This window comes from Musca autumnalis, unplaced genomic scaffold, assembly GCF_047663935.1.
Source record: "Musca autumnalis isolate F117 unplaced genomic scaffold, ASM4766393v1 scaffold_4, whole genome shotgun sequence".
NCBI classification, from domain to species: Eukaryota; Metazoa; Arthropoda; class Insecta; order Diptera; family Muscidae; genus Musca; species Musca autumnalis.
Genome location: NW_027411977.1, coordinates 63,084,704 through 63,111,481, shown reverse-complemented (window position 1 = coordinate 63,111,481; position 26,778 = coordinate 63,084,704). Strand labels below are relative to the sequence as shown.

Here is a 26,778-nt window from a genome sequence, read left to right as displayed (position 1 = left end):
GAAAGGAGAAATGCGTTTCCAAAAAAATAGTAGTTAAATTCACTTTGTAAATTAAAACGAAAAAAGCTGAAAACCCCGATTTTGGGGGGTTTGAGATTTTCTTTAATTTCAAATAATTGATATTTAGATTGGATAATAAGTTTTATTTAGATGATAAGTGGACTTTAAAAGCAATTCTCTAAAAAAGTAGGAAACTTCCAACGCAGAATAAGTAGCGTAAATCATTGAGAGTGGTACCTTATTTAACATACATATATATTTTTGTTAAAATGTATCTCTTTATTTTGTATTTGTAAATCATTGAACCTTTGTACTCTTACTTCAACTTCTCTTAATAACAATAAATTTAAAAAAAATTAAAACAGTTCAACAACCTTCTGTTACCCTAAGGACAGTTAATAAACTGCTGCAAGAATTTATGTCTGTATTTTATCGCATGCCTGTAGACATCACCAAAGTAACTTCAAAAAGAAAAAAACGAAACAGCTCAAGTTCATGTTATCATTTATAAATTAACTAAATTGCAACAATAAAGAAAATAATTTACGACAATGAGCTTGTTAACGTAAAAAAGGTAATTTTAAAATGCCTTTTGTCTATTCATTTTAACGAAATAAAATAAAACACAAAAAAAAAAGATGAAAAAGTATTTTTAAAATAATGTGGGTAGAATAACAGTGGCATTATTTATTGGACTGTTTCAAATATTTGTCAAAATGTGTGCTAATAATTGTCACACTTCGACATGTGTTCCATATTAAGTAATAATCAATAACAAAAAGAAATTTATTTATTTATTTGAAGACGTTTCAAATTAAATTGGTTGCTAAAACGTGAGGTTTATCTCGTTTATAGCGCAATTAATTATTTATCTGCCTACCAAAAGATCTTGGGTGACGTAGGGGATGGAAGATACCAAGCAACGGTCCTGACCGCTTTTAACATGGCAAAGCCCAGGATTTATCTTGGTCCCTCTTTCATCTCAAGTGGACACTGACCTCCCCATGGTGTCACCTGGGGAACTGTCTTTGACACCCGATAAAGGTAGTGAGCTAACATGTGCCGCGCGTTCTCCCATAAGAACGTCAAAACTTGGGTTTGGGCGTCGGGCTAGTAACCCTCCCCTAGAAAAAACAGCATACTATGAAAAAACGAAAGAAAAGAAAAACAACCCCCTCTAAAGTTGATGAACCCCGCAAACGTTTTAAGGACCATGATCTGCGAATCTGCACCTGGAATGTTCGCACTCTTTATAGAGAAGGTGCAGTCTTCGCATTGGCAGACGTACTTGAAAAGTACAAGGCCGATATTACTGCCATACAGGAAATACGATGGATTGGGAAAGGCGTCACAACAACACCTAAAGGTGACGCACTGTATTATAGCTGCCATGACGTAAAGCATGAGTTTGGTTGCGGATTTGTAGTTAGTCGGAGACTAAAACATCTGGTATCCAGCTTCACTCCAGTGAATGAAAGACTTGCTGCAATTCGAATAAAAGCTAAATTCTTCAACATCAGCTTTATTTGCGCTCATGAAGAAAAGGACGAACAGACCAAAGATATATTTTACGAGCGCTTAGAAGAAACATATGACCGTTGCCCTGCCCATGACATTAAAATCATTCTAGGCGATTTTAATGCCAAAATTGGAAAGGAGAATATCTTTGGCCCAACAGTCGGGAAATTCAGTCTCCACAGTGAAACATCTGACAATGGTATGAGGCTGATAGACTTTGCTTAAACGTAGCAAACAAAGTACGAACAGACACAACACGAAAGTTAGACATCGGTAAGCTGAAATCACAACAGATAGCCACAGCATATTCCACTCAACTAGCCCAATTGCTTAATCAAAGCACTCCTCATCCCGATAACATATCAGCGCAATGGCAAAACATTGCCCACTCCATGCAAACAGCCGCAAAATCCATACTTGGATACCAGAGGCCTCCACCAAGGAATCCATTGTATGATGAGGAGTGTCGTGCTGCCACCGAAGAGAAAAATGCGGCATAGGGCTACTTTACAATCCGTAGCAACGCGTAGCGCACGAGAGAGATACAGGGAGAAAAGGAGAGAGGAGAAACGTCTTTTCCGCAGGAAAAAGCGAGAGATGGAAATGCGGGAGTGTGAAAAAATCGAGATGTACAGGAGCCAGAATGAAGTCCGAAAATTCTACCAAAGAGTCAAGCATCAAACTGATGGCTTTGGTACAGGCACATCCCCGGTGGAGACCAGCAAGGTAATTTGGTAACTGATACAGATAGTGTACTCAGGATATGAAAAGAACATTTATCAAAACTGTTGGTATCCAATAGCAGCGAAGACGACGATACCACAGTCCCAATCCCAGAAGATGGTATTGAATGTATACCGCCCAGCCAAGATGAGGTAAAGACAGCAATAAATCGGCTGAAGAATAAAAAGGCAGCAGGAGCCGATGGCTTACCAGCCGAGCTGTTCAAAACCGGAGGCGACACGCTGATAAGGTGTATTCATCAGCTAGTTAGCACCATTTGGCAGGAAGAACGAGTACCCGACGATTGGAACCTGAGTATCCTGTGCCCCGTCCACAAGAAGGGAGATAAGACTGCATGCTCTAACTATAGGGGCATAAGTCTACTTCCTATTGCCTACAAGATCGTGTCAGGGATATTATGCGAACGACTAAAGCCAATGGTCAACGAGATAATTGGACCATACCAATGTGGTTTTAGACCTGGCAAGTCCACCATTGACCAGATATTTACCCTGCCGCAAATCCTGGAGAAGACCCAAGAGATGCAGATCGACACCTACCACCTTTTTGTCGATTATAAAGCAGCCTTCGACAGCCCGCTGCGTTCAAAGGTATTCCAAGCCATGTCTGAATTTGGTATCCCCGCAAAGCTCATCCGGCTTTGTAAGATGACTTTAACTGATACTAGGTCCTCAGTTAAAATTGGAAAGCACCTCTCCGAAGAATCTTGTACCAAAAGAGGTTTCAGACAAGGAGACAGCCTTTCGTGTGACCTATTCAACATTTTGCTGGAAAAGGTAATACGAGATGCAAATGTCAAAAGAAATGGCACAATCTACACCAATAGCCACATGTTACTTGCCTATGCTGATGACATAGACATCATGGGACGATCAGTAAAGGAAGTAACTGATACCTTTAGGAAGGTCGAAGCAGAATCTGCGAAAGTGGGTCTGGCGGTAAACGGCGAAAAGACCAAATTGATGGTGTCGACGCGCAAAGCGTCCATAGAGCTCGGACCAACTGTGGAAGTTGGTACCTACAATTTTGAGGTAGTTAAAGACTTCGTTTACCTCGGCACTGCCATAAACACAACAAACAACATCAGTTGTGAAATAAGAAGAAGAATTGTATTGGCCAACAGATGCTACTAAACAATATGGATAGGATTTAAGCGCAAAAATTTGTGGGGATATCGATTGATAGGGCTTTTTTTAAACTGAGTTTCGACAATATTTTGAGTACCATTTTAGCGAATATTTTCGAAATTTTGTGGGGGAGGTATCGGAAGGTCCACTCCTTCCACCTTCGAGTTTCATCTAATATTCGAAGAAATATTACGATATCCAAAGTGTGGACAAACGCGGTATTCGGTTCGAGCTCTCCAGTCACTACATATGGTGCCATAGGGGGTTTTTACAACTTTCGGGCTTTTTGCTCAAGAAGTATGGACTTGCCCTTGAAAAAACGTTTACTGTTGTAATTGAGGCAGCGAATGCAATTTGCTTCAACAAAAATCAAAATGATTCGAGAGCAGGTCTTAAAGTGAATTTATCCAAAAATGTGTGTGGGATGTACACGACGGAGTGGACAAATATAGTCCATATTCGAACCTGACCTATACCTGGTAGATATATTAGGATGTGTAAAGTATGGACCAAATCGGTCACTCCCATCAAGAGTTATCGTACGCACAATTTTTCCGAACATTTTTGAACTTTTGTGGTCCACCCATGGTAGAACAAATATAAGGTAAAGTAAATACTACAACAAATACAACTCGAACAACAACCACAAAGGAATTTGTTTTTGTTTGTAACGTTACTGCCAGTTGTATTTGTAAACAAAACAAGGAAATGTCTATAAATTATTGGAATTTAAAAAACTGAAAATTCGTTACATTTTCAATTTTTATGTTTCCACATCATTCCACTAAATGCATAAATTCTCGCAGAAAGTTGAATTCTTGCAGAATAGGTTGGGGTCGCTGGAAATTCATAGAAAAATGAGAAGCTGTTTCAATGTTTTGTTTTAGAGATTAAAGAAGCACATGTTTATTATGGCTTTATTTTTTTAAATTTTAACAAAATACCTCGCATATTATCGCGGGTATTTACTGCGCGGCTTATCGTTCGAACTTAGAGGAGGTTACATATCATTGATAAGAAGAAGTCTTTCTGGAAAATGGTTTTTTTCCGAATTATATATTTTTTTTCTCAAAAAATATATGTCCCTAATGTACATCGAAATAGAAATAAATGTATAAAATTTCATATGAAATTTGACACTAACGTTACAACCCAGTTCAGTCAGCTGTGTATTGCTGCTACCTTTTCTTATTCTACCATGTGGTCCACCCCTGAAGGGGTGGACCGATATTGTTTATCTTCGATATTGTTTATCTTATCTTCGAACTTAAACTAAGTTTGCACAAAATATTACGAAGGCCACATTTTGGACCGTGACGGAAGATCCGTTCGAGAGCTATCTTACGCTCCAACCACTACACACGGTGTCAACTTTCAGTTTATTTTCTCAGGAAGTATGTCCTTGCCCCTGATGAAACTTGTACCGTCGTATGGGGGGCAGTGAATGCAAGTTGCTGCAGCAAAAATCAAAGTAATTCGAGAGCAGGCCCTAAACTGAACTTTTCCGAAATTTTGTGTGTGAGGTACCCGAAGAAGTGGACCGATTGAGTCCACATTGAAACCTTATCTAAGTCTGGTACATATTTCACGATGTGCAAAGTATGGACCAAATCGGTTACTCCCTTCAAGAGTTATCGTGCGCACAAATATTCCGAACATTTTCGAACTTTTATGGGGGAGGTACCTGGAGTAGACCGATATGACCCATCTTCGAACTTAAACTAAGTTTGGACAAAATATTACGATAGCCAAATTTTGGACCAAATCGGCTTATCCATTTGAGAGTTATCGTGCGCACCAGCCAGCCATACAGACAGACAGACGGACGGACATTGCTAAATCGACTCCTCGACTCATTTCGTCCAAACATATTTGGGGTCTAAAACCATTATTTCGATGAGGCACATTTTGCCCGTATGAAAGTGTATATACCCTCGTTAGCATAAATGCTGAGGGTATACAAATATTTTTTTGCTGTTTGTGTGTTGTTGCGTGTGTAGTAGCGAACAGGTTTTGATGTTCCTGTGGACTAAAGTTGTTCGGAGGTCCAGAAGAGGTTGTTCTGATGTTCGGAGGAGGTTGGTCCGGGGTTGTTCTGAAGTTCGGAGGAGCTTGGTCGGAGGTTGTTCCGAAGTTTGGAGAGGGTGGTCGGAGGTCCAGAGGAGGTTGTTCCGAAGTTCGGAGGAGGGTGGTCGGAGGTACAGTGGATGGAGTTCGGAGTTCCGAAGAACCTCTGATCACCCTCTTCCGAACTTCGGAACAACCTCCTCTGGACCTCCGACCACCCCCCTTTAAACTTCGTAACAACCTCCCCCGGACCTCCGACCAACTTGCTCTTTCCATATTCAGTCCACACGCAATACCACACAAACAGCAAAAAAAAATAATTTTTTCACACGATTTTACTCTTCGAGCAAACTCGTACTCTATTTCGAGCATTTTCACTCGCACTCTTATTTCACTGTGCAACACTAAAAATGCAAACAACTTCTAGTATGCATTTTTTGAAAGTACATATTTAGACTACAAAACCCCTAGTAGGGTTTCGTCCTGTCAGATACAGTTCGGATTTTATGGCCCCATCTAAACCGGGCTAAATCTACACTTTTTTGTATTTATCCGGCCTTTATCTCAGAAACGAATAGGAATTTGGCCTTGCTGTCTTTAGCTATATTGTAGCCCTAAACTAGTAGAACTTATCTTTTGAAAAAACCACATAAGAAAAACTCCATCTAGGGCATCAAAATCTATAAAATATAGCAAATTTTACATAATTGCTGAAATTCTGGTCAGTATTGGCTAAACTATTGGGAGTTGAACCAAGTAACCCTTTGCAAAAATCTTCCAAATAAAGTTCTGAACAATTCTTTAGAACATTCTGAAACTCTAAAATGCTTACTTCATGTTGTTTCAGAGGTATTTTGCATCATATCTTTTACAACACGTATTTCAAACACAGTTCACACCAACAGTTTATTCTCGCATTTCGGATTTCACCACATTATTGACTTCTTTATTAAATGGTCGTTGAGAAATATACTGAAAACAACGTGATAGATCAATTTTACAACAATGGCATGTTCTGAAGAGTTGTGTATTACATTCCAAGGAATATTTTTCCAAAAGAAAATATTCAGAAAAAATTAACGGTTTTGGAGATACAGTGCCAAATGTATAAAAATTGTGGAATTTTTGCATATATTTTGAAATTTGAGGCAATAAATATAGTTTTTCGAGTTCATTATTTCTCCAAATATTTTATTCTTGTCCTTATCTACAAATTTGCTTCAGAGGTCAGAAGAAGATTCGAATTGGTTTCAGAGATATAACCTCGAATTTCTTTAAAAACTCAATATTTAACCATGTTTTGATGGGGCCATAAAATCCGAGCTGGATCCGACACAACAAAACCCAACTAGGGTTTCTTGTCGTTTGGGTCTGTACTTTCAAAAAATCCTCAGTTCAAATTGTTTGCACAAGATCACCTTAAAAATGTTGCACAGTGTTTTTAAACCAAGAGTACTAGCGAGTGCTCCCAAATAAAACAAAAGAGTGGAGAGTAAACTTCTTGTAAAACTCGTACTCTTCGAGTACTCACTCCCACTCGCAGGTATTTTTCACTCGCGAGTACAAAACGAGCAAATCGGACTTTTTACTCCCACTCGCGAGTAAAAACGAGCAAATAAGTTATATTATATAACTTATATTAAACCACCAGCGAAACCATCGTAGCATATTGCTTGGGTGTGTGTGGACTTCGCCAGATATCACTTTTCCAATACAAACTGCATAGGTCATGATAGCTCAATTAATTCAATTAACTAAAAAAATCCATTTTATAAAATTTGAAATACTTTTTTATTTACAAAACAGTTTACGAAATAATATTTACGAAATAGAAATTGTCGGTTTCCAACAATTCATTATATTCGTTTAAATGTTCTCATTTACATATGTATGTATGTAATTCCAATCATGATCCAATATTTTCCCATTAAAACCACTTCAGGATCATTTGTCCAATAATGAATTAAATCACATTGATCCCATTGGCAATGGTTGTCCACTGCATGATGCGTAATTGTGCAGTAATATTTTACCCCTTCACAAATCGGTACTTGGCAAATTGGGATTAGCGTTGCGTATTCCCAGTTTTTCCAATTGGGCAATACGCTGTATTTGATATTTTAGTTTCTTCTTGAAAAGGATTTCTTGATTGATGGCGCGCAGATCTTCCGTGGTGCATTGTTCCAAATTACGTACACTTTTTGTGATTAGCTTATCGGTGAGAGATATTTTAGTGCGACTTAGACGTTTAAAACTGATTTGTCGTCGCTTCAACTCTTCACGATACAAGAATAGAGTGTAGCTAATGGATGATTTTTTGCTTTTGCTGGAATCCATTGATGTAAGCAAGTAGTTTGTTCGTTTTTTTTTTTGGTTAGCTGTAATCGTTGTGTTATCTCCAATGAGACTGATGCTGCAATAGAATTTTCCAAGTGTTTATATACAATGGGAAGGACTAAGAGTAAGTCACACACAGGTATACAAATTAATCACTCATTGTTAATCCCTTTGTAAATACCCAATTTTTTGTTATCATTAATCCCAATTGCCCATAATTGTGGGGAATACCAAAAGCCTTTACCTGACTGTCTTACTTTGAGGGCTGTTACAAATCTTATTGGAAATTTACCTGTGCTATGGCCACAGCTTCTTGGAAAGTAATTAAATGTAATTCATACCTTTTTAGGTTTGGGCACAATTGTGCAAATGTCCATTCTTAATTTTGCCTAAGTTTTATGCATGTTTGTGCAAGACTGTTTAACACTTTCGAGGGTTTTAAAAATGACTTATTAAATCATGGCTTAAAGGTTGCTCTTCGTCAACATTTTGTTATGATACAAATTTCATAATTAGCTAATTAGGAATTAATGAAGGGGAATTCCAAAACATTTTATATGGTATTGTTGTTCATTCTAGCGTGTAGCGCCTACCTAACTTGTAAAGCCTAAGAAAGGCAATTTTTCATTATTTTTCCAAAAAAAAAACTACCAAACTTTTTTGTTTTTTTTTTTTCATCTGAAAGAGCACCTCTTGATCTAGTGTCTTATTTTTTCTTATACCCCGGTTACACTTAACCGGATTAACCCAGTGGGTTTGTGTTGCAAATGTCAATTTCGTAGCCCAACGTCAAATAAATCCTCATGAAGTGGGTTAACCCGGCAAAAAACTGTAGTGTATCCGTACTATTAAAAAATAGTATGTTTTTTTTTTTAAATGGCATACCACGGCAATATTAATAAATATTATTTTTACTGAAATTTAAATTTTTGGCTTAAAAAAAAATAAAGTTTTGTATGGCAATCGGTTAAAATTTCATTTCGAGAAAAACAAGTTTCTATGTTGAATGCAAAACCATAAATTTTTCCCTTACAAAGCTCATATCTCCGGCAACATTTTTCCGGCCTACTTGAAAATTTTGCCACTTATACTATGCTACTTCTATTAAAACAAGTAAAAAAGTATCAGTTGACATTGCCCACAGAGATATACTACCCTCAGCCTGGGTGGACTGAAATACTTTTGTTCCAAAAAAAACTTACGTATTTTGGGGGGGTTTCAAAACAACATGGATAGGATCAAAGCGCAAAAATTTGCGGGGATATCGTTTGATAGGGCTTTTTTAACTGAGTTCGACAATATTTAGATTACCATTTTAGCGAATATTTTCAAACTTCTGTGGAGGAGGTATCGGATTTCGTGTAATATTCGAAGAAATATTACGATATCCAAAGGGTGTACGAACGCTGTATTCGGTTCGAGCTCTCCAAGTTTCGGGTTTTTTTCTCATTAAGTATGGACTTGCCCTTGAAAAAACTTTTACTGTCGTAATTGAGGCAGCGAATGCAAGTTGCTTCAACAAAAATCAAAGTGATCCGAGAGCAGGTCTTAAAGTTAATTTATCCAAAAATGTGTGTGGGAGGTACACGACTGAGTGGACAAATATAGTCCATATTCGAACCTGACCTATACCTGGTAGATATATTAGGATGTGTAAAGTACCAAATCTGTCACTCCCATCAAGAGTTATCGTACGCATAATTTTTCCGAACATTTTTGAACTTTTGTGGGGTAGGTATCTGAAGGAGTGGACCGATATGGCTTATCTTCGAATTTAAACTAAGTTTGCACAAAATATTACGAAGGCCACGATTTGGACCGAAACGGCAAATCCGTTCAAGAGTTAACTTATGCTCCAACTACTACACACGGTGTCATAGGGGTTTTTTGCACCTTTCAGGCTATTTTCTCAGGAAGTATGGTCTTGCCCCCGATGAAATTTGTACCGTCTTATAGGAGGCAGTGAATATAAGCAGGACCTAAACTGAACTTTTCCGAAATTTTGTGTTGGAGGTACCCGAAGGAGTGGACCGATTGAGTCCATATTGAAACTTTATCTAAGTCTGGTACACATTTCACGATGTGCAAAGTATGGACCAAATCGGTTACTCCCTTCAAGAGTTATAGTGCGCACATATGTTTCGAACATTTTCGAAATTTTGTGGGGGAGGTACCTGAAGGAGTAGACCGATATGGCCCATCTTCGAACTTAAACTAAGTTTGGACAAAATATAAAGGCTGAAGGTATAAAAAAGACAATACATTTTTTCGATTTTCTCATCTTTACAAGTGAGGTCACCTCTTAAAACATGTTTTTAAAGTGGTTTATCATTAAATTGCTTACTTTCTGGAATAGCAGAGGAAAACATAATTTAAGGTTTCGCCAAAAATTGACTCCAGTGGACTTTTTAATCCATTAGTACTTGTCATTGAGTACGAAAGTTCTTCTTGTCGCAGAGCCTAAATGAGACACTGTGGATGAAAAAATCCAAATGAAAAATAATTGAATTTAATTTAAATCGGTGGCTACATTCTGGCATCAATGTGTGGGTGTAAGGACACTCAATACGGCGTAAGGAGTAATGAATAACAAGAAAGGAAAAAGGTCAGGATTATAACTGCTTTTAATATTAACAAGTAAACAATGGAATATTCTAAGCTACTGAGGATTTTGCTTAGTTTTCTTTCTGTCCACAATTTTAGGTGGAGAAGTTACTTGACAACAGGGAACAAAAATTTAGCTAATTCGGAAAAAGTAGCTAAAAACGTCATTGTACCCGAAATCGGATGGTACCATTATATGTGGGCTATAACAAAACGTCCATAATTTTTGGTTGAGAAGTTTCTTTACCACTGCGAACCCTAAATGCCCATTTATAGCTAATTTGGTCATAAAAATACAGCTAAATACGTCAAAACACCTGAAATCGGGCGCTTCCGTTATATATGGGGTCTATACCAAAACGTGGACCGCTATAACCCATCTTCGAACTTGATATATGTATGTTCAGACACGTGTGTACAAAATTTCAGCCCTCTATCAAATTCATTCGTGATTACAGCAGACGGACGACATGGTGCTCTTAAAGCAACTTTAAATGGAAGGTGCTTACACCTGGGAAGTTTTTGCGGATTCTGAAACTGCAATGTTCATAGATGAGAAAAATCAAATAAATCGCGAGTCAAGTTGACATTTTTAGGTTTTTTTTTAGATTTTCACGATGTTGCTTGGAAACCGCAAGTCCTATCGAAATGGGACTAAAGAAATTGTTGTAGCTATAAAAATTCTCTACAAGATTGATAATTTCTTAGGTTTTACCGTTATTGACATATAGAAGTTCAAATTGGGACAATACATTTTTTTAAAGTTTCCACGATTTTGTCGTTGTCCATGGATCCCAGCATGATATAATTTTGCATCAGAACGCTTGAATATTTTTCTAGTCAACTTTTGTAGCACAGTGCCATTTATCGACATTTTTCGAAAAGTTTGCACCTTCTCAAGGCAAAAACTGCATGAAGGAGCGTTCCAATGCTTTTGCGATGTATTAGAGAGTTCTTAACTACTGTCTTGTCTACAATTGTTGTCCTTGTGTTCGATCGAAAATCTCAATGGTTTGGCTGTTATATGCCAAAATGTCCAAAAACGTGGATAAAAAACTTAAAGTCAAAATCGGGAGGCTTGATTTTCACGATAGACCTATGGTCTAGTAGACTTTTTTGCTCAGTTCTATCCTAGGAATAAGAAACGCGATGGGCCCATTAAGGGTTTTTTCCTTCCATACAAATCGACCCGGCCTAGTATATACACTTTGACACGAAAAATGTCAGTCTGTCTGGCTTGTGCGCACGACAACTCTCGAACAGTTCAACCGATTCGAACCAAATTTTGGGTATAGTAATATTTTGTCCAAACTTAGTTTAAGTTCGAAGATGTGCCATATCGGTCCACTCCTTCTGGTACCTCCCCCACAAAAGTTAAAAATTTTTCTGTAAAATGGTCTGAACGATAACTCTCGAAAATTCGGATATAGTGAAGTTTAAGGGCTCTTCTCGGATGGTTTTGTAATTTTTTTTCAGTAAGTTTTCCTTGCCGCTCCCTTTATGATGGTACAATTTTTTTCTTGCGGACGTCCATACTTCCTGAGATATTGGCCTAAAGGCTCCAAGAAACCCTGAAGGCACCAACCAAAATGTCAAATCCGCAAGATAATCCTCGCAGGGAGTTTTTGATTGATGCATGCTGTGTGCATCCTATAATTTCATCCAGTCCAGTATGGGATTGAAATATAGACTATATCGGTCCACTCCTTCTGGTACATCCCACACAAAATTCGGATAAAGTAAAGTTTAGAAGCTCCTCGCGCATCGTTTTGACTTTTTTTCAGTAGATTGTTGGAGCGGCCTCATTTACAATGGTACATTTTGTTCCGGAGTAAGTCAATACTACCTAAGATAATGGCCCAAAAGCTTCAAAACCCTGTCGGAAATTGTGCATGATAACTCTAAAACTTTTTAAAAAATTTCTTTCAAACTTATTTTAAAATAATTTAATATTTTGAGTCCTTTATGAGGAAGTTTGGTTGCCAAAAATGTTTGGTATATGTCAATGATTTGGTATAAGCCCACGTTACGGTACGTACAGATTTTAAAGAAAACTCGTCAGCTGACTGATACGTACTTACTTGTTTTATGATAATTGAGGAAGTTAAAATATAACAAATAACATAGTATGAGACAGCTGTGCCGACAGAGATATACTTTAGCCCCGGAACAAAAAAAAGTAAATTCCATACTTCTAATGTCTTTAGGGGTTTTTGAGTTTTGGGCCAATTTCTATGGCCGCATACACATCATGTTTCCAAAAATTTAAAAAGGATCCCAGACGAATTCTTGAACTGCACTATTTGCAAACTTTGTGAGGTAGATAACTGAAAGAGTGCTTCGATTTAGTCAATATTCGGCCATAATCCGAGTCTGTAAGAAATAAAATCCAAAACCAAATTGGTTTCTCTCTTCGAGGGTTATCTTTTACATACTACCCAGTTTATTTGGTGCTGGCAAGGTGTTTTTGGAGCTTTTGGGTCATTGTATCAGGAAGATGGAATTATTGTGGAAAACCCGTACCGTTGTAATAGAGACCTTGAAAACAACATTCTGCAAAAAAAATCAAATAGATCCGAGACAAGTCCTCAAACTATACTTTCCCAAATTTTGTGTGGGAGGTACCCGAAGTTCATATTTTAACTTGATATATGATTGTATGAAATAGTACGTTGTGCGATGTTTGGATCAGTCAGAAGCTTCCCGCGAGAGTTATTTAGCGGATTTTCCATTTTGTTTGGTGCAGTCCAGGTTTCTTGGAGCTTTTAAGCCATTATCTCAGTAAGTATGGACTTGCCCCGAAATAGTGGACCGATATAGTCCATATTCTAAACCGATCTATATCTGGAAGAAATAATACTTACTTACTAATAACATATCAGCACATTGACAAAATATTGCCCAATCCATGTAAACAGCCGCAAAATCCATACTTGTGTACCAGAGACATCCAACAAGAACCCATGGTATGACCAGGAGTGTCGTGCTGCTACCGAAGAGAAAAATGCGGCATATAGGGCTACTTTACAATCAGTAGCAACGCGTAGCGCACGAGAGAGGTATCGGGAGGAAAGGAGAGAGGAGAAACTTCTTTTATGCAGGAAAAAGAGAGAAATGGAAAAGCGGGAGTACCAAATAATCGAGATGCACAGGAGCTAGAATTAAGTCCGAAAATTCTACAAAGGGTGTAGCATCTAATTGATGGCGTTGGTACGGGCACATCCTCCTGTAGAGACCAGTTTGGTCTATGGAAAGAGTATTTTTTCAAAATGTTGGTATCTAATAGTAGCGAAAACGACGATACCACAGATCCTATCCCAGAAGATGGTATTGAATGTATACCGCCCGGCCAAGATGAATTAAAGACAGCAATAAACCGACTGAAAAATAAGGCAGCAAGAGCCGATGGCCTATTGAAAACAGGAGTCGACACTCTGGTAAGGTGTATTCATCAGCTAGTTAGCACTATCTGGCAGGAAGAGCGCGTACCCGGCGATTGGAACATGAGTATTCAGTGTCCCATCTTCAAGAAAGGATATAAGACTGTATGCTCTAACTATAGAAGCATAAGTCGTCTACCTACTGCCTACAAGATAGTGTGGATATTATACGTAGGACTAAAGCCAATGGGTGCCGAAATAATTGGGCCATACCAATGCGGCTTTAGACCTGCAAGTCCACAATTGAACGGATATTTACCCCTAGGCAAATTCTAGAGGAGACCTATGATATGCAGATCGACAGCTATCGTTCACACACACTTTTCGTTTGGAACTCTGTTCTGTTATTTTACCTTGGTATGAATAGTCTTTCTCGTTTCCTTTAATACACCAATCAGCAAAAGGCCACACAGTTCAAATAATTGAAAACAAAGTGAAACTTATAAAATTACAGTCTCATAAAGTTTGAAATAGGAAATATGGTGTCCATTCCTGCTTTTAATACATTTTACCACAGCTTATATGAATTTTTGAATTTTAGATGAAACCCTTAATGAAAGGATATGCAACACTGGCGAATGCACATGGTAAGAGCTATTTGGAAATGCTGCACCAAGTTGGCCGGTCATTGACCATTTTTTTAATTGGGCATTTTTGAAGATTTAGGCAAACTAGTCTTAGGTGATTACCGAAACATGTTCAAACTGAAATTGGAGGCACAACAAACAACACCTGTTTTGGCATAACTTTACTCCATGATATGTCTTTGCAGACCGTGGACTAATTTCTATGAACTCCAAATAAAAAAAATGTAGCGGAGGATGGTTGGCTAGCGGTGATTTTAGCACCGTCACATCTTTTCTCGAGTGCCAGGCAAAACAAAATGCCAGGCAAAAAAAAATTGCTAGACTGTGAAACGTGAACTGGTTTCCAGCAACATTGTGACCATATCAGACGCCGCTACTCTAATCCCCTCCCCCACCAAGCGGGGCCAAGGAAAATTGTGTTACGATAAAAAAAATAAAAATACAAACAAAAAACCATGGTAACACAACTGTAAAATGAAAGGAAAAGTTGTTTGTAACTTTTCTTGTTATCACGATTGAATAGTTGTGCTGTTGGTGTCCAGCAGCAACAATAACAATACAACAACTATAACTCTGCAACAGCATCAATTGCAACAACTTTTTCGTTTCGTTTCATTTTTTTCTCCATTAACTGGCTCTAGCAACAGCTAAACTGTATTATATTGAGCTGCAAAGAGCTTTAAGAGCCTAAAGCATTTCATTTGTTGTTGGTGGATTACAAGTAGCCGTTTGGTCGATCTGTCCGTGGCCGTTTTTTTTTTTCTTCTTTGTAATGTGTAACTGAAAAACTATTGCCCAATATTTTCATCCCGTCTTTTAATGGCCACAGGCCATTATACAGCTAAAAATGTGGGTTAACGACATTTGAAACAAGTAACAACAACAAGAATGACAACAATTTGAGACACTTGGAAAACGGGTGACAAATTCAAGTGAATAGCATTTGGTAAGGTGATACAGTGGAGTTGTTGGAAATTTGGATTGCGAGGAATTTGAATATCCCACACAACCATCCCCCCAGAAGGGGAAAGGGGATACTTCTCTCATATCAAACCTAACCGTGTGTCTCGTGGCACCCCTTACAGAGAATTTTATCTCGGCTAAAATACTCGAAAAATGTCGTCTACATTACACTAAGGGGTCTGTAGAAGCACCCTAAAGCGCCTACAGAAGCACCCTTTCTTTCAGAAAGGTTTATAGAAGCGCCCTGTCTTTCAGAAAGAATATGTGCTTCTTTTGACACTTTCTAAAATGAAATGTAATCCTGTAGACCCTTTGTAAATAGAAGGGTGCCTCCATAGACACTTTTCAAAAGGACGGTCCTCCTACAGACCCTTTCTGAACGAATCGCTGCTTCTATAGACCTTTTCGGAAAGGAAGGGAGCTGCTATGGAAGAGTGCTTCAATAGAACATTTCTGAAAGAATGGGTGCTTCTATAGACCCTTTCTGAAAGAAAGGGAGCTTCTGTAGACTCTTTCTGAAAGAAAAGGTGCATGTATAGAGCTTCCATAGACACTTTCCGAAAGAAAATGTGCTTCTATAGACCCTTTCTTAAAGAAAGGGTACTTCTATAGACCCTTTCCGAACGGAAGGGTGCTTCTATAGACGCTTTCCGAGAGGCAGAGTGCTTCTATAGACCCATTCTGAAAGCACGTGTGCTTTAACAGACCCTTTCTGAAAGAAAGGAAGCTTCTATAGACGCTTTCTGAAAGAAAAGGTGCATATGTATATAGACCCTTTTTAAAAGAAGGGGAGCTTCTATAGACCCTTTCCGAAAGAAAGTGTGCTTCTATAGACCCTTTCATAAAGAAAGGGTACTTCTATAGACCCTTTCCGAAAGAAAGGGTGCTTCTATAGACGCTTTCCGATAGGAAGAGTGCTTCTATAGACCCATTCTGAAAGCAAGGGTGCTTTTGTAGACCCTTTTGGAAAGAAAGGAAGCTTCTATAGACCCTTTCTAAAAGAAAGGGAGCTTCTATAGATCCTTTCCGAAAGAAAGTGTGCTTCTATAGACACTTTCTTAAAGAAAGGGTGCTTCTATAGACCCTTTCCGAAAGAAAGGGTGCACCTATAGACCCTCTTCGAAAGAAAGGGTGCACCTATAGACCCTCTTCGAAAGAAAGGATGCACCTATAGACCCTCTTCGAAAGAAAGGGTGCATAGACCGTAGAAGAGTGCTTCTACAGACCCTTTCCTAAAAAATGGTCCTTTTATAGACCCTTTCCTAAAGAAAGGGTGCTTTTATAGACCTTTCCTAAAAAAAGGGTGCTTCTACAGACCCTTTCCTAAAAAAGGGTGCTTCTATAGACCCTTTCCGAAAGAAAGGGTGCTTCTATATGCCCTTTCTAAAAGAAAGGGAGATTCTATAGACCCTTTCTAAAAGAAAGGGAGATTCTATAGACCCTTTCTAAAAGAAAGGGTGCCTCTATAGACCCATTCTGAAAGAAAGGGTGATTTTATAGACCCATTCTGAAAGAAAGGGTGATTTTATAGACCCTTTCTAAAAGAAAGTGTGCTTTTATAGACCCGATTTCAAAGAAATGGTGCTTCTATTGGCACTTTCTGAAAGAGATGGTGCTTTTCTAGACCCTTTTTGAAAGAAAGGATGCACCTATAGACTCGTTCTAAAAGAAAGGGAGTTTCTATAGACCCTTTCTGAAAGAAAGGGTGCTTCTATAGACCCTTTCTGAAAGAAAGGGTGCTTCTATAGACCCTCTCTGAAAGAAAGGGTGCTTCTATAGACCCTTTCCGAGAGAAAGAGTGCTTCTATAGACCCTTTTCCTAAAGAAAGGGAGCTTCTATAGACCCTTTCCGAGAGAAAGAGTGCTTCTATAGACCCTTTTCCTAAAGAAAGGGAGTTTCTATAGACCCCTCCTGAAAGAAAATGTGCTTCTATAGACCCTCTCTGAAAGAAAGTGTGCTTCTATAGACCCTTTCTGAAAATGATGGTGCTTTGTTAGACCCTTTCTGAAAGAAAGGAGTTTCCATAGACCATTTCCGAGAGAAAGGATGCTTCTAGAGACCCTTTTCCTAAAGAAAGGGTGCTTCTATAGACCCTTTCCGAAAGAAAGGGTGCACCTATAGACTCATTCTAATAGAAAGGGAGTTTCTATAGACCCTTTCCGAAAGAATGGTTGCACCTATATACTCTTTCTAAAAGAAAGGTATTTTCTATAGACTCTTTCTAAAAGAAAGGGATTTTCTATATACCCTTTCCGAAAGAAAGGGTGCTTCTATGGACAATTTCTAAAAGGAAGCGCGCTTCTTTAAAAAAATTCTGAAAGAAATTGTTCTTCTATAGACCACTTCTGAAAGAAAGGGTGTCCTGTTTAAAAGGAAAGTTGCTTCTGTAAAGACACTTTCTGTGTCTTGATTTCAAAAGACGAACGATGGGACGGACGATCAGACGGTCATGTTTATATCGACTTAGAATTTTATACTGATCAAGAACAAAGATATTTTATAGGGTGTTCGATTGAATTTCCAAATTACTTGTGGATAAATGGAACAGATCGCCTATTTACATAAGTGTGACACTTTTCAAAAAATCCAGTTTCGATAAAAAAAAAAAAAACGTTTTAAGTTGGTGATTGAAATTTGACTTCCCAACTTAAAAGGATTATTACACAAAATCTAAAATATCCACTTGGAACATCTTTTGTAAACAACTAGTCAAATATTACTGCTAAATTTCTGTGCACCATCAAGCGTGATTTGAAGTGTTTTTGTGTTTCATAAACTCAAAAAACATTTTTTTGAATTATGTCAAACTGGTAGTAAATGGTAAATGAGCTGTAACTCACCGAGTTTTAGAAGTCTTTGAGTGAATGAGCGATATAATGATTTAAGACATTGCTGATAGACTTAACATACTCCTACAACCGCAAAATGGAAACAACAGATATTTGATAACAGAAACAAAAATATCCACACCACAGTGCAGTTGAGGGTGCATATGAATCATATATTCCAGTGATGTTATGAGGCATCAAGTTGTAACATTTTTCTTATTGGCTTTGCCGATAGTGTCTTATAAACAAATCCAACTGAAAATGGACTTTCATTGTTGCTAATATTAGTTTTGCCAGCTAGCCAGCCAACCATTTGGCTTATAAAATTTCAACGACAATGACACCAGCGCCATCGTCATTATCATCACCAATGAGTAACTAATGGATACTGGACATCATGGAACTAATAACTTGCTGGACTTTCTTAAGTTCAGCAGTCATTGAACAGACACCATCACCGACGCCGCCGCCATCATCATCATCAACAACCATATGGCTTTTCGATGAAAGTGAAATTTGTGTTGTGAACATTTTAAGCCATAACTTAAGGCTTAAAATGGCAAAAACAAAACAACAATCAATTGTTGGCTGGTTAATGTCTAGCAACCAAGCTATGTTTCATACATACATTTATGCAAATATCAAGATATTTAGCCAGGGAAAATTATTCCCCCCTTCCCACTAATAACATTACTCAGACATATGAGACATTTGTTTTTCTTGTTATGATGACAGTAGCATAATTAGGCATCATTGATTTTGATATGAACATCTGCATGCACGTTTTTTTTATGATTACCCTGCACAATTATTCTTCGGTTGGTTGTGAGAAAGTTTAGTGAGTGGAAAGGGTGATAGTGAAATACATTAAAACCTTGTTAGTAATATTTATAATAATACACTATAGAAATTTATGTTGTTTTGTATCAATAAACTATTGCAAAAAATATTACTTCGACAAATTTGTAATATTTATGTTAGCTGTCGATTTAAAAGATTGATTTATTGTTAATTGGACATTTACATATTGTAAATTGGAAATGTAATATAAATTTCAATAATGATGCATTATGATGAGCTAGCGGAGATTGTTGTACACTTTTGTATTAATTTGATAATATTTTATAGAATTTTCTGCAATAAGTGATTTTAATGCAAATCGCACAATTCTCTCGGATCTATATTCTACATAATGAGAGAACATACCGTGCTAGGTGGAATAGGAAATTCTGAAAGAAAATCCTCACATAATATTGTACAATTTATATATGTATCTATGCGACATAAATGATTTTTCTCCTACATTTTTCACATAGGTTGGCACTGGTTATGGTTTGAAGAGAATCTTAAGTTCCATAAACCATTAAAAATGTGAAAATATTGGAAATGTACCAATAGAATGGCTCTTACCTTAACTGCTTCTTTGAAATTGTTGAGAAAAGCAGCTTACCTGAAACAAAAAGAAAACAAAAACTTTACATTTGAACGTGGATCATAGTTCTTTTTAGTAATAAAAGAACAGAACAAAAGTAATATTATATTGTTAACATGTAAGAACGGCGTTGAGTTCGGCCTGGCCGAACTTGTTATACCCTCCACCACGAGTTGTATTGAAGTAAAATGGAACAATTAGTTTCACTTAGTTTATGAAGACGACAAAATACCAAATTTCAAAAAGTTCGGTAAAACTATGTGGCTAACCTTCGAATTATCGAAAATCGGGAGGTACCGTTCCACGGGGGATATATCAAAACGTCGATCTATGCGTACAAATTTCTAGTGGAAAGTTTTTAGACTCAAAGAAGACTAAATACAAAATTTCCGATATTTCTGTAAAACCTTCAAAATTGTACCGAAAATTAATAGATAAGCTTCTGTGGGGGATATAGTAACCCGCGGATCTATACTAATAATTCCCTTCTGGAATATTTGATAACCCCATGGAAGACTAAATAACAAATTTCAGTCTTTCAGTGGGATATTGACGTCACAATCTTCAGAATTACGAAAATCGGGAGGTACATTTTATTGGATCTGTACTGACGAATTCCAGTCAGAAAGGCTTTTACCACCTGTAGAAGCACTCTTTCTTTCTGAAAGTATCTATGAAAGCACCCTTTCATTCAGAAAGGATTTATAGAAGCACGCTTTCTTTCAGAAATGGTTTATAGAAGCACCCTTTCTTTAGGAAAAGGGTCTTTAGAAGCATCCTTTCTCTCGGAAATGGTCTATAGAAACTCCCTTCTCTCGGAAATGGTCTATAGAAACTCCCTTTCTTTCAGAAAGGGTCTAAAAAAGCACCATATTTTTCAGAAAGGGTCTATAGAAGCACCTTTTCTTTCAGAGAGGGTCTATAGAAGCACCCTTTCTTTCAGAGAGGGTCTATAGAAGCACATTTTCTTTCAGAAAGGGTATACAGAAACTCCCTTTCTTTAGGAAAAGGGTATATAGAAGCACTCTTTCTCTCGGAAAGGGTCTATAGAAGCTCCCTTTCTTTCAGAAAGGGTCTATAAAAGCACACTTTTTTCAGAAAGGGTCTATAGAAGCACCCTTTCTTTTAGAACGAGTCTATAAAAGCACACTTTTTTCAGAAAGGGTCTATAGAAGCACCCTTTCTTTTAGAACGAGTCTATAGGTGCATCCTTTCTTTCAAAAAGGGTCTAGAATAGCACCATCTCTTACAGAAAGTGCCAATAGAAGCACCATTTCTTTGAAAACGGGTCTAAAAAGCACACTTTTTCCAGAAAGGGTCTATAGAAGCACCCTTTCGTTTAGAAAGGGTCTATAGAAGCACCCTTTCTTTCATAAATGATCTATAAAAAGAATCCTTTCTTTCAGAAGGGTCTTAAGAAGCTCCCATTCTTTCAGAAAAGTTCTATAAAAGCATCCTTTCTTTCAGAAATTGTCTACAAAGGCACCCTTCTCATTTAGAAAGAGTCTATAAAAGCACCCTTTCTTTTTTCTTTCAGAAGGGTCTATAGAAGCACACTTTCTTTCATAAATGATCTATAAAAAGAATCCTTTCTTTCAGAAGGGTCTTAAGAAGCACCCATTCTTTCAGAAAAGTTCTATAAAAGCATCCTTTCTTTCAGAAAAGTTCTATAAAAGCATCCTTTCTTTCAGAAATTGTCTACAAAGGCACCCTTCTCATTTAGAAAGAGTCTATAAAAGCACCCTTTCTTTAAGAAAGGGTCTTTAGGAACACTCTTTCTTTGAGAAAGGGCCTATAGAAGCATCCGTTCTTTCAGAAAGTGTCTATAGAAGCACCCTTTCTTTCAGAAATGATCCATACTTACAAATTTCTGGCGGAAAGTTTTTAGACTCAAATTTCCGATATTTCGGTAAAACCTTCAAAATACCGAAAATCAAGAGGTACGCTCCTATGGAGGATATAGGAACCCGCGGACCAATACTGATAATTCTCTTCTGGAATATTTAATAACTCCATGGAAGACTAATAACAAATTTCAGTCTTTAGTTGGGATATTACGTCACAATCTTCAGAGTTACGAAAATCGGGAGGTACAGTTCTATGGGGGCTATATCAAAACGTGGATCTGTACCGACGAATTTCTGTCAGAAAGGCTTTTACCTCCAACAAAGACTAAATACCAAATTTCAGCCATTTCGGTGGGTTGCTGTGGCCACTACCTTCAAAATACCGAAAATCGGGTGGTACCGTTCTATGGGGGCTATATGAAGGCGTGGACTTATATCGACAAATTTCATATGAATTGACTTAAATCTACCAGTTACATGTGTATCAATATTTTATTATACCTTCCACCATAATATGGAGGGTATAATTAAATTTGTGATTCTGTTTGTAAAACAACGAAATATTTATCGGTGATCAGGGTAAAATTCTAAGTCAATATAACCATGTCCGTCTGATTTAGCAATGTCCGTCCGTCTGTCTGTCTGGCTGGTGCTCACGATTTGGTCCAAATTTGGCTTTCGCAACATTTTGTCAAAACTTCGGAAATGTTCGGAAAATTTGTGCGCACGATAACTCTTGAAGGAAGTAACCGATTTGGTGCATACCTTGCACATCGTGAAATTTCTACCAGACTTAGATGAGGTTCCAATATGGACTCAATAGGTCCATTCCTTCTGGTACTTTCCGCACAAAATTTCGGAAAAGTTCAGTTTAGGACCTGTTCACGAATCGCTTTGAATTTTGTTGTAGCAACTTACATTCACTGCCCCCCATATAACGGTATAATCTTCATCAGGGGCAAGTCCATACTTCCTGAGAAAATATCCTGAAAGGTACAAAAAAGCCCCATGACACCGTGTGTAGTGGTTGGAGCGCAAGATAACTCTCGAACGGATCTGCCGATTCGGTCCACTATTTGGTCTTTGTAATATTTTGTACAAACTTAGTTTAAGTTCAAAGATAAGTCATATCGGTCCACTCCTTCAGGTACCTCCTCCACAAAAAATCAAAAATGATCAGAAAAATTGTGCACACGATAACTCTTAATGGGAGTGACCGATTTGGTCCATAATTTACACATCCTACAATATCTACCAGATATAGGTCAGGTGCGAATATAGACTATATTTGTCCACTCCTTCGGGGGTAACTCCCACACAAAATTTTGGATAAACTCACTTTAAGACCTGCTCTCGAATCACTTTGATTTTTGTTGAAGCTATTTGCATTTGCTGCCTTAATTACGGCAGTAAAAGTTTTTTTCAGGGGCAAGTCCATACTTCTTGAGAAAACATCACGAAAGTTGTAAAAAACCCCTATGGCACCATATGTAGTAGCTGGAGGGCTCGAACTGAATATAGCTATGTTTTTCGCAGGCTAGTGTGATAAGAAAAGTCCTATCTGTCGTTATCCCCGCAAATTTTTGAGCTTTAATCCTTTCCATAATTATCGGTGCATACGGCCAAAATTTTGAAAACCCCCCTAAATACATGATACTTTTTTACTTGTTAAGATATAGCTTTGTAATTTGGTATAGAAGTTTCTATTACTCCTAGCATGTTTGGTATTGCAAAGGGGCTAAATCGGTCCATGGTTAATTATAGCCCCCATAGACCGGTACCACCCGGTTTTCGGTATTTTGAAGGTTTTGGCTTTATTATCACATCGAAGTGAAAAATTTGGTACTTAGCCTTCGTTGGGGGTATAAAACGTTTTCATGTCTTCATATAGGCCCCATAATACGGTACCTTTCGATTTTCGGTATTTTGAAGGTTGTGGCCTTAATATTCCTCCGAAAGGCCTGAACTTTAGTATTTAGTCTTTGTTGTTGGTATAAAACTTTTCCCCACAAATGTTTCGGTACAGGGTCCATGCCTTAATATAGCCTTCGTTGGGGGGTATTCAACTTCCCCCTCTTAATATGTAGGTATAGGTTCATGCCTTCATAAAGCACCCATAGAACAGTAGCTCCCGCTTAGCGGTATTTTGAAGGTTATGACCACAATAACCCATCGAAATTACTGAAACTTGGTATTTAGTCTTCTTTGGGGGTATTCAACTTTCCCCTCTAAATATGTAGGTATAGGTTACCGCCTTTATATAGCAACCATAGAACGGTACCTCCCAATTTTCAGTATTTTGAAGGTTGTGGCCTCAATATTTCATCGAAATGGCTGAAACTTGGTATTTAGTCTTCGTTTTGGGGTATTCAACATTCACCACACAACGATGGATGATGTTGCAGATTTTATCCGAGGCGCAAAGTCATCCAAAGCGCTTGGACCTGACGGAATTTCTATGGTGATGCTAAAACAGCTGGATGACCCAGGAGTCGAGTATTTAAGTAAGGTCCTCAACTTATCGCTAGCCACCCTAATAGTTCCAGATGCCTGGAAGATGGGCAGGGTGGTCCCGCTGATGAAACCTGGCAAAGATGCCAGTAAAGGTGAGTCGTTCAGGCCGATTTCACTTCTATCACCAGTAGCAAAGATACTCGAGGCATTACTCCTCCCCAGCATCAGAACGTGTTATCCAGTTGCAGTTCATCAACACGGGTTCCGGAAGCAGCACAGTACCACAACAGCACTGCACGCCATTTCCACATATATTGGACGAGGACTCAACCAGGACAAACCATGTCACAGAACAGTGATAGTAGCATTGGATCTGACCAAAGCGTTTGATACGGTCAGCCATGCCAGGCTGTTCGAGGATATCGATAATACTACCATCCGGCCTTGGCTAAAACGCTGGGTCATCAACTATTTGTGTGGTCGCCAGTCATACGTGGAATTCAGAAACAGGAAGTCCAAACACCGTATAGTGAAGCAGGGAGTTCCCCAAGGAGGGGTGATATCTCCGAAACTGTTTAACCTCTACCTCTCTGCAATTCCACTCCCTCCCGACGGCATTGAGTTAATTACGTATGCGGATGATTGTACACTCATGGCGTCAGGTTCCAATATCGGTAACGTTTGTGACAGGCTAAATGCCTATCTCATTGATCTTGTAGAGTTTGTCCACGCGAGGAATATGAAAATATCCACCACTAAGTCAACAGCCACACTGTTCACCACATGGACGGCACAAATGAAGCTCCCACTGAATGTGCACGTCGACGGTGTAATTATTCCGACCACAAACAAAACCCAAAGTTCTTGGGGTCCCATTCGATAGCATGTATAAGTCGTCTCAGCATACTACAGTTATCTGCGATAAGCTGAGAAACAGGAACAAGGTCCTCAAGTCCCTAGCCGGCAGCACTTGGGGTGCGGATAAAGAAACCTTGTTGACCACATACAACGTGATAGGTCGGTCTGTTGTAAGCTATGCGGCACCAGCGGTATGGTTTGCTAACGTAAGTGGTACGCAATCGGATAAACATCAAATCTGTCAGAATGATGCCCTGAGAACAGCTACAGGGTGTCACCTCATGCCTGCAGTGGACCATTTACATGAGGAGACAAAGATCCTTCCTGTGCGTCGTCGCAACAGGATGTTGACGATGCAGTACTTGCTTGGATGGTATAGGCAAGACCACCCAAATCAACATCTGGTGGATATGCCTGAATCCCCCAGGCGAGTTAGGGAGGATTATTGAGATCTAGAGAGAGAGAGGTCCAAAGATATAAAAGATAACCTCTAGATCAACGTGCATACCAGGTAGGTTTAAGGGATATTCATACTGATGCGGTTGCAGAGGCTCTGGCAGCCTACAGTGTGAATATCGTCCTCGAGATCATCCACCACCCGTGGCAGAGAGTCGTGTCGTGAGAGTCGTGTTGGCACAACTTAGATCTGGTTGGTGCAGCCGCCTCAATTCTTACTGGGCCAGGATTGATGGCACGCGGAATATCTGCCCAGCATGTGGCACCGGTCCGGATACTACGCAGCACCTGTTTAACTGCCCAGCCAACCCGACTGACATAACTCTTCTCCCTCTCTCTCTCTCTCTTTGGACTAATCCTATTCAGGTGGCGTCCTTTCTGAACTTGGAGCTGGATGCAGAGCCGAATCATTAAAATAAAGATTTGCATGTACTTGTAGAAGCTGCAACAACAACAAACATTCACCTTTAAATATGCTGGTATAGGTCCACGCTTTCATATAGCCTCCATATAACAGTATCTCCAGATTTTGCGGTATTTATTTCCTCTGAAATGGCTGGAATTTAGTATTTAGTCTTCGTTGGTGGTATAAAACTTTCCCCCAGAAATGTTTCGGTACAGGTCCACGCCTTAGTATAGCCCCCATAGAACGGTACCTCTCGATTTTCGGTATTTTGAAGGTTATGGCCACAAAAACCCATCGAAATGACTGGAACTTGGTGTCTAGTCTTCGTTGGGGTATAAAACATTCCATATGAAATTTGTCGGTATTGGTCCACGCCTTTATCTAGCCCTCATAGAACGGTACCTCCCAGTTTTCGATATTTTGAAAGTTAGCTACATTGTTATACCGAAATTGCTGGAATTTGGTATTTAGGAAACTAATTCCTCCATTTTATTTCAATACAACTCGTGGTGGAGGGTATAACATGTTGGACTGGGTCGAACTTATCGCCGTTCTTACTTGCTATAGTTGTTATGGTGAAAGCGCGGAACATATTAGCTCGCTACATTTAATGGGTGTTAAAGGCAGCTCCCCAGGTGATACCACGGGAAGGTTAGGGTCCACTTGGGATGAAAGAGGGCACTCATAACTCCTTACTGAAGAATCATTTATTTTGACTCTACCATAAATATCGTCATATTTCTACATATGCATTTAGTAAACTTTTTCCCTAGTCTTCTGCACAATTCGTAATGCTATTAATTTGTCATCTTTTAGTTCGGAACTTGTTGGCAATTAAATTGCAATTAATTTCTTACAGAAACATTATCATTATTGGCACATCTAAAAGCTTACAGCTTACACAGTTTATAGTATTACGGTGATGATGTCTGCCAATATCTACGTATGTATGCAAGTACATATGTACGAACGAACGTTCATGGAATCATGTGTTTGAAGTTAATTACTTTATTAAGTTTCAATGATAATCCTCTTATAAACCAATTGTTCGAATAAAAGTTAATTTGTTTCATTCTTTGGCTGTGGTTTTGTAAACAGTTCAATCACTG

General features: G+C 38.5%; 1 protein-coding gene across 5 annotated transcripts in view; it reads right to left on the bottom strand.

Moving 5' to 3' along the window:
- RhoGEF64C (Rho guanine nucleotide exchange factor at 64C) overlaps nt 1-26,778 on the bottom strand; it is a 516,396-nt gene that overhangs the window by 194,495 nt on the left and 295,123 nt on the right. Inside the window, exon 5 of one of the 5 annotated variants that reach the window (XM_073979768.1) lies at nt 19,627-19,666. The exons of the other annotated variants lie outside the window; for them this stretch is intronic. The gene's annotated coding sequence lies outside the window, so the exon portion shown is untranslated. The remainder of the gene's footprint in view (nt 1-19,626; nt 19,667-26,778) is intronic. 5 annotated transcript variants of the gene reach the window in all.